An 8,842-nucleotide genomic window follows, 5' to 3' on the forward strand; every position below is an offset into this window, starting at 1 on the left:
TTGCTTTTGGAAAATAAAAATAGAAAAATAAGATATTATCTAAAGAAAATTTTGGGATATAGTTTTAAACAGTGACGATATGCACACTTACTGGATTTAATAGGTACACTTGTTGAACCGCTTGTTTATACAAATAGCGACCGATCACCTGGCAGCAGCTAAACGCATTTGGGCATGCAGATGTGGTGAAGATGATTTACTCTAGTTTTAACCGAGCATCAGAATGGGAAAGAATGGGAATTTAAACAATCTTGAACAACATGGTGTAGTTGTTGGTGTCAGATGGGTGTATTTATGTAATTATTTTAGAAACAAAAAAAAGGCTGGTCTATTGTGATCTTTAACGTTGCCATCTCTCTGGTGGCAGAAAAAGATCTGAAAAACATATCAAGATAAAATATCGAGCTAGTGGAAGTTGTGTGAATGAAAATTCCTTGTTGAACCAGGGCTCAGATAAAAATGGGCAAACTGGTTTGAGGTGATAAAAAAGTCAACAGTGGTTGTTGCCACACGTTACAACCAATCTCTGAAGACAACACATCGAACCTTGAAGTTCAGAACACATGTGATCACACATGCCACAGAGTACTTTCCAAAAGGAAAGTAATGCTACAGTTCACAGGTTAATCTCTGTAAACAGATACTAAAAATGTGGCCTGCTCTGATGAGTGTCAATTTCAAATGCAACATTTAGATGTTAGGGTCAGATTTGGCGTGAAGAAGATAGAATCATAGATCCATTTTGTTTTGTATCAATGGTTCAGACCGGTGGTGGTGTAATGGTGCAGGGGATATGTTGTTGGCAAACTGTGTGCCCCTTAGTGGCAACACCACAGCCTGGTGGAGCATTGCTGCTGGTCACGTCCCTTTAAGACTTTAGTGATCCATCTTCTAGTTTTATAAATAATTTATAAAGAACTTTTATGGACATACTGTCCACTCAAAGCACTTTACACTAGAACCACATTCTAAGAGTTGCACTTACAAATGAATACACATTCATACACCAGTACACTGATAAGTAGGCAACTAAGGGTAAAGTGATAAACATGTAGCAGGTGAAAGCTGGAATCAAACCTACAATGTTCAGATTGCAAGATGACTGCTTCACCCTTTGAGTAGTGTGCCTGTTATTAACCCTGATGAGCCATTTATTTCTAGTGCTGTGGCCCTGGCTTTAGGCACAAACATAACCTTCCCCGCAGTCTAGCACAAATGTAGAGAGGCATTGTTTTTTTTTCCAACCCTTTTGCAGATCTGTGCAAATAATTGTCCACAAGTCTGTGCTATGTTTATGCATGACTGTGCTATGTTTATGCATGACTGTAAAAACAAATTTTTACACTTGAATTCTTGCAGTCGTGACAAAAGAAAATTCACCACACATATCAAATTACAAAAGAAAAAAAATCACTTGTCATGTCATTTCCAATTTAGTGCCCTGTTGTTGTTGCAGGCATGCCTATCCGTTAGTGCCAGGGAAATTGATAGGATGCACAAAGAACATGCATATGTGTGGGACGGGCACACAGGTAAAGCAGCACATTCATGACGTCTGCCAGACGTCCGAGGCTAACTTCATTACCTTTGCTTCAGCCACAGTTGGGACCCCACAGAGTAATGGACTTAGTCACATTTAAGCTACTATGAGGTATGCAGGGGATCAGTAATGTTTATTCTATATCTATCTATCTATCTATCTATCTATCTATCTATCTATCTATCTGGAAGGGTTGTTATTTCTCATTTTTTGTGAGTCATTCATGAGAAGTATCTGGAATATGCAGAGGTAAAAAATATGTGTAATGTAAATGCGGACATGGTTTTACACCATTACACATGGATTTCAGGCTCTAGCTGTGAATGCTTTTCATAGAGATGATTAAGAGTTTATTAGTATGGGACTGTACAGCCCCCTCTACCTGTTTGCCAGACTTTACAGTGCCTTTAGCATGAAATTTATTGACTTTGTAAAGAGGACATGCTGGGTTTTGGCAGATGGGGGGTGTAAACAGTTTTGTAAATGTTTGGTAGATAACAGGTTGTGAGTCTCCGCTTGTCTATTTGTCTGTATAAAGAAATGTCTGCGTCTGGCTGCGGTGTAGACAACTGCTAAAGAAGCCTTAAAAATGTCACTGAGGTGTTTGACCTTGTTTGGCAAATTAAGTGGCACCTAAATAAATCAGCTTGGATTGTATCACCACAGGGGACTAATGCAAAACACATACATACACATACACAGGAAAAACATGGGTTTGTTGGAGGGGTAAATTAAAGGGGGTTTGTTGAAGGGGAAAATAAGTGACATTAAAGAAGAAAGTCTTAGGATACCAATTATTGGGTTTGGTTCAAAATCCAGGTGATTTGAGGAGCTACAAGTTAGTGAAACAAAGAGAGCTACGGTTGGACCTGAGGAGGGACCTAAAGATTAGGGGGGGTTTCCAAGAGGTCCTCACAACCTTAAAGACTGCCAGCTCACTGCAAAGATGAATTGTCAAAAACACCAGTGGAGATGTGCAAAAAGGTATCAGTTATAAGAACATCTGACTGATCAAGTGTCAATAAAGGATTTTCCATTGTTTATTAAAATGTTTATGTATGATTAAAAAAGAAAAATATTTATTTTAAATAAATTATCCGTGAACATGTTTCTATTATTTATGGGGGATGCATTCCCAATTAAAAACAAACATTTTGATTTAATGAAAAAAATTCCAAATTTAAATCTGCCAAGGGAAGGAATCATTTTGAGCTTAATTGTAAACATACAGTGATTATTAGGAACATATTTTTGCAATATATATGTTTATGAAACGCTTATTCTGGTCAGCAGTTTTGTGATGGGCCTGAATGGTTGAATTCCAGATGGTTCTGCAGCGGCGGACATATTGATGAACTGATGAAACTGTTATATCCTTCTCATCAGCAGAAAACAGAGGTGGCTGATACCCAATAGATGCTTCAAAGGCAGAGCGTCCAGTAGCTGAGGAGATGTGTGAGTTGAGTGCATACTAAACCCAAGGTAGGTACGAGCACCAATCTGTGGGGTTTGTGGATGTGAGGCAGCGTAAAGTGGACACTGTTGCAAAAATTCCCTACAATTACCAACCTCTCCAGAAAACCTTTTTGGGTTAGGCGAGGTGACGTTACAGAAATGAAGAAGCTGTTGTGATGGCGGTGGTGCTGCATCGCCATCTACATGTGCGGCGGACTAAGTATTCAAGGTTTGCTGAAGCATGGAGGCAATCTGTTCTAACTGTTGATTTGTTTGGCACTGTTGTTCTGAAAGGGAACGAAGAGAGGAGTCATGAAAATGGATCTGGTTAGCGTGTTCAGATAGGGTTCTTCAGAGGGCTTTTGCTAGGTTGTGTTGGCCAGAGTGTTCCGTTATTATTTTCGTAATAGATCTGACCCACATACAGAAGAACACTGAGGAAACAACTGAATCAGTGAAAGGTGTTTATTTACAGCAAGTGAGTCTGGTACGAGAACAGGTGAATCGCCAACTGTATGGAAAGAGGGGGAAGAGAACTGGTGAAACAGGGAACTATTATGTTGCAAAAATAACAACGAAATGTAACTAATGTAATCAGGAGAATGGCTTACTAAACAAGTGCAGTCAGGTCGCCATGGGGTAGAGGGAGTCGGGGTCCAGGTGTGCGAAGCGGAGAAATCCAGATGGTTTTCCTTGTGCTGTAGAATGAGTTCTGGTGAGTGCAGGACTTAATTCAATGTTCAGGTACTTGCGTTGGAGGGTGGACAGGGTACGCTTATGTCTTGGTTCAGGAGATGGAGGAAAACAGGAAGCTGCCAGCTTGGTCCTTGGAAACGAAATCCACCAAATGTAGGTAATCTTGATTGTCCAGAAACTTCTGGAACCGAAGTCAGTGTTCAACGAAGATAATCAGAAGGTTCAGGTTCCTGCCTGCGAAGGAACATACACAAAGTCAGCTTAGAGACAAGGACCGAAGCATAGCTTAGTAGTGGCTGAGCGTGTTACCACTGAAGGCAAACACTCTGGCATCGAATTGCTGGCAGCCTCCTGCTTAAATACTCCTCCATGCAATCAGCAGATCAGTTGCACCTGTCACCCGGCACACCTGAGAAACTCCAGCACCATCTGGAAACTGAAAACAAAGTTGCACACAAAACACAAACACACACTCCAACCCAGACCATGACAACACCAGTGTAACTTTAAACATATGAAACTCATCCTTGCATTAGTAAACTTCCTCCATTACAGAGACTGGCATCTTTACTTCTCACTGATATTAACTGATAACAGTATTGAATAATTTGTTTGTATTACTGAATAGATTGATTTGATTTTATATTTCTATATGACTACATATGAATTTTCCCTTTTTGTTTATTAAACTACCTTTAGATGGCATTTGTTGTGAACTGCTGCTTTGTAAATACATCGAATTGGACTGAAGTGAATGTCTAACTGTTGCTTATTTCAGTTTGTGTGCTTGGTTTCAACTGGAGATGGTCTAACTTATCATTTGATAGAAGTTGTCCAGAGAGATTGAAGGAATACCAGACCTTAACGCATTAACCTTTAGTTAAGTGAGCAGACTGGCCTTCTTGCACCCCTTCTTCTGCAATATATTCATTGATCCTGTCTATGTGCAGCCAAAGCCTATTCTGCCAGACTCAGGCGGCAAGGACTACTATACTCAGTAGCCATAATCTGCTGAGCTATGCTCACAGCATCCTTGGCAACCTGCCCTTGGTAATGCAGTTCTCCTGGGAAATTGGTACCCATCCATCCAAGTTACATACTGGCAGATAAGAAGCTGGAGGGTAGGAGAAGGAATTATTTTGATACCATTTGCCTTATTAAAAAGTCAGTTTATGATCAAAATTTTTACTGAGCTGTAAACTGAAGAATACATTTAATTGGTGAATAATTTCTTTGCATTAAGATTGATTTATACTAATATTATTTTGTGAACATTCAGCAAATGTTTCCAGCAAAACCAAAAAACATTTATTTGAGAGCTTAGAAGAAAAAAAAAGAAGAACAAATATGTTGGCATTATTTAAAGTTGAAGTAGTCTTACCAACATTTATGATCATTTTCACTGTTAAAAGTTTGTGATTTCTATTGTATTACACAGTCATTCTCAAAACTCAAACACAACGTTTCATGCAAGCCAGACTATTAATTCTAAATGATTGCCTATTTAGGCGAATTAACCTAATGTATAGAGAAGGCATGGCAAGTTTATTTATATAGCCCATTTCAGTAGCAAGACAATTCAAAGTGCTGAGAAATTGACTTTTATAGTAGAATTAAACATTGATTGAAAAATCTGTTGAGGATATAACCAGACAACATATTAGCTGGAGTAAATTGCTCTCTAAGCAGTTTTGATTGCAACAGTAATTTTAGAACTAACAGTTACGTTGAGTTGCGACAAATCAAACCTGTTATTATGTCAAAATAACTTTATAAAGAAAAATGTAAGAGGTTTATCCGAATGCTACCTAATAAGCCTTTCAAGAGATGTCCAGTTAAGAGATATTTTTGCTTCCATGTTTGAGGCTCTTTTGAAATAGAAAAAGTAGTTGAAGTTTAACTTGGTTACAAAAGCCTTAAAAGAAGACTCCAGTTTTGAATTGTTTACCTGAGAGTATACAGAGTAATAAAAATAAGAAAAATAAGTGACAGACATGATCCTAATGATTTGTTTGTTTGCCATTAATGATGCTAAAGTTAACATTTGCTTTAGAGCTCCTTATCAGCATTAAACTAAGGGAATATGGACCAGTGATGGTAAGTTCTGGGGTCAGGAAGGCAGTGACACACACAGGGTTGTGTTACAGAGTGTTTTTACAGGACCACTAAAAATATGGGCATTGAATAATATTTTAAGGCACATTGTTTGCTCATATCAATATTCACATATACCTTAATTTCAACATGTATAACTTAATTATATAGTTGAAATGAATGAAATCAAGCAGTGTATCAAAATGAATTTATTCCCTAACACCGTCGGCTCTACATACTACACGTGTCTGAGTGAGATGGTTTTATACCCAAACATGGTGCTGTGAAGTAGACATATACCAAGCTGTACCGTTTCAACCAACAGGAAAATTCAACTGCAGAAACCACCCTTCAACCTAAAGAGGGCAGTACTAAGACGGTTTTAGGACAAATTTTGTAAAATTAAAAAAATGTACATGAAAATGTAAAAAATTGCAGGTTAACACAAAGATGGCTCCCTTAAGGCCCAATTTATACAGTTTATCTACAAATAAAAAAAAATGTGATTTGGGGTTTAGTTCCACTTTAAGCGACGTGAAAGTCTTAAGGCTCAGTTATAGTCGAGCTTCAGGGTGTTGCATAAGACTCCGCTCACGGCGTGCCAACCTGAACAAGCACTGTAGTCACTGATACTTAATGTTGATGTTTGTGCAAAATTCTCCAAAAACACAGGAAGATATACTACAAGACGTCACACATCAAAAATGGCTGCATGCACTATGACATTATTTTTTGTTAACGTGATTCTTTTTCTTGCAAAGTTTCAGATTCACAAGAGTGAAACATAAGAGGAAACTGCTTTTTGACCTCTTTGTAAAAGGACCTAAAACTTAATACAGTTTCAGACTCTTTAACAATAAAAAACTATAAACACTTGCATACAATCTAACTTTGTAACTCGCATTTATGTTGCTCTTACCTTTTTTTATTTGTTTTTATTATTGTTACTCTCTTCCTTCTGTTCATGAACCAGTGATTTATTTTTGTGTGAAATGTTTGTACCTTCAACTGTGTTCATTCTGAATGCAGCGCAGCCCCTGTGAGTTCGTGTCAAGTAAAAAAAAAATTGAAGGTACATGACAAGGGGTGAGGGCAGAGCGATTGTGTCACTATTAATAAAAGTTAAATGTTTTATTTAGACAACATAGATGTATAAATATATATGTATATTCATTAATATAGTGAGGCCTTCAAGAAAATATAGTCTGTCTTTAATAAATTGTTTTAAAAATATGGTTATTGTGCTCGTTCACTTTCCTGTTGATGCGGTGTGATCCGTGTAGATTGACTGATCAAGCCTGGACTGGATTCTTTGAAAGACAATAGTTTTCAATTTCTGAATATCTTTAAAGGGCATTTTTATTGGAGTTTTTTTGTTTTGTTTTGCTTTTGGCAGTACCAGCTTAGAAATAAACATGAAAACTGCAAAATATGGATTAGTCGAACCCTGGACTGGGTTATTCTACTCTCAACTTTCATACTATAGGGGTTTTTGTTTTATAGCAAAATATTACTATAATCTAGTCCGTTTTCATTTTTGTGAACCCAGTATTTTGTATCATCTGATTACTGAGCTTGATGTATTGTTAAACCCAAACTGATGTTTTTTAAATCCTTCCAAGACATGACAATGGTATAAAATTGTTGTTCTTTAAAAGGTGATACAAAACTGCAAACAAAGTCAACTATTTCTACTGCACATTTGTAAATGATTAGATTTACTTGTAAAGTTAACTAGCTTATAAATAAATAACTGTGGAAAACAGCCAGCTGATTCTCGACCTTAGAATTAGTTTTGAATTGACCGGATACAATAATTACTTCAGGCAGGGTGGAGTCTTTAGTTGCTTCAGTACAAATGACCGTATGACCACATCTACTTTAATGTGTGTCATCGGTGAAATAGTGGACACTTTAAAAACTATAGTGTAAAATTATGTAAAATCTTCTCCTACCATGAAGAAAATATGTTTAAATATTAACCCATATCCTCCAAGAAACACAAACCTTCCATCCATTGGTTTCATTTTTTCTGCTCTCCAGCTCTCTGGTATGTTTGTGTCATTGTTTTTGCAATAAATCTGACCCACAAACAGAGAAACACTCCGAAGACCAAAATCAGTAAAAGGTTGTTTATTTAAAGGAAGATAATCAGGAACGTAATGGTCGAAACTCCAACTGTATCGAAAGAGAACAAGTGAGAACAAGGAATTGAAAAGTTAATGAAACTAAGAACAATAAACAAATATGATTGATAGTTCTGCTTACTAAGTAGCTGTGGTCAGGTCGCCAGGGGTAGAGAGATTCAGGATCCAGATTAGATGAAGGTGAGTCTGTAGGAGATTCCTTAGGTGCTGTTCTGTGTGAGCTCGGAGCGGACAGGAATGAGCTCGGCGTGGAGGTGTTTACGTTGGAGGGTGGACAGGTTACGCTAACGGTTTGGTCCAGGAGACAACGGGAGCAGGAAACTGCCAGCTTGATCTGAATCCAAATGAAGACAGGAGATAGGATATGAAATCCACAAAGCATAGATAGGCTTGATCATCCAGAGTAATTTCCGAAGACGTAGTCAGTACACCCTGACATAGATCCAGAGCTTAGGTTTTCAAAATCTGCAAAAGGCGCAAAGACAAAGTTACACGAGGTCGAAGAACGAAGCATAAACTTAGTATTTGGCTGGAGCTTGTACCACTGGTGGTAAAACACTCTGGCATCAAAGTGCTGGCAGCCTCCTGCTTAAGAACTCCTCAGAGTAATCAGTGAAATAAGTCACACCTGTCACCCAGCACACCTGAGAGCTCCAGCACCGTCTGAAAATGAACACATGAAGCAAGCTCAAAAAGACAAACACAACCCAGATCCTGACAGTTTGTGCAAATGTCTGCACAATGGAGCAGTGTGCTAATAAGTCTACAGTATGTGTTGTGTTGGAGACACTGCACTGACACACGGAGTTTCAGAGGGATCTTTGTAATTGGTAAATGAGATATGGCTGCTGATGTCACTGGGGTTTGAGCATGGCTCGAGGGAATAGATTGTGCAAGCACACATCCACAA

General features: G+C 38.1%; 1 long non-coding RNA gene across 1 annotated transcript; it reads right to left on the reverse strand.

Moving 5' to 3' along the window:
• Nucleotides 1–7,902: 7,902 nt before the first annotated feature.
• Nucleotides 7,903–8,479, reverse strand: LOC124867883. The gene is made up of 2 exons (XR_007038165.1): nucleotides 8,054–8,479; nucleotides 7,903–7,963 (listed from the first exon to the last, which is right to left on the reverse strand). It is a non-coding gene; the product is annotated as an uncharacterized LOC124867883 (long non-coding RNA).
• Between the last annotated feature and the right edge of the window lie 363 nt (nucleotides 8,480–8,842).

Source organism: Girardinichthys multiradiatus, chromosome 5 (assembly GCF_021462225.1).
Source record: "Girardinichthys multiradiatus isolate DD_20200921_A chromosome 5, DD_fGirMul_XY1, whole genome shotgun sequence".
Classification (NCBI taxonomy): Eukaryota; Metazoa; Chordata; class Actinopteri; order Cyprinodontiformes; family Goodeidae; genus Girardinichthys; species Girardinichthys multiradiatus.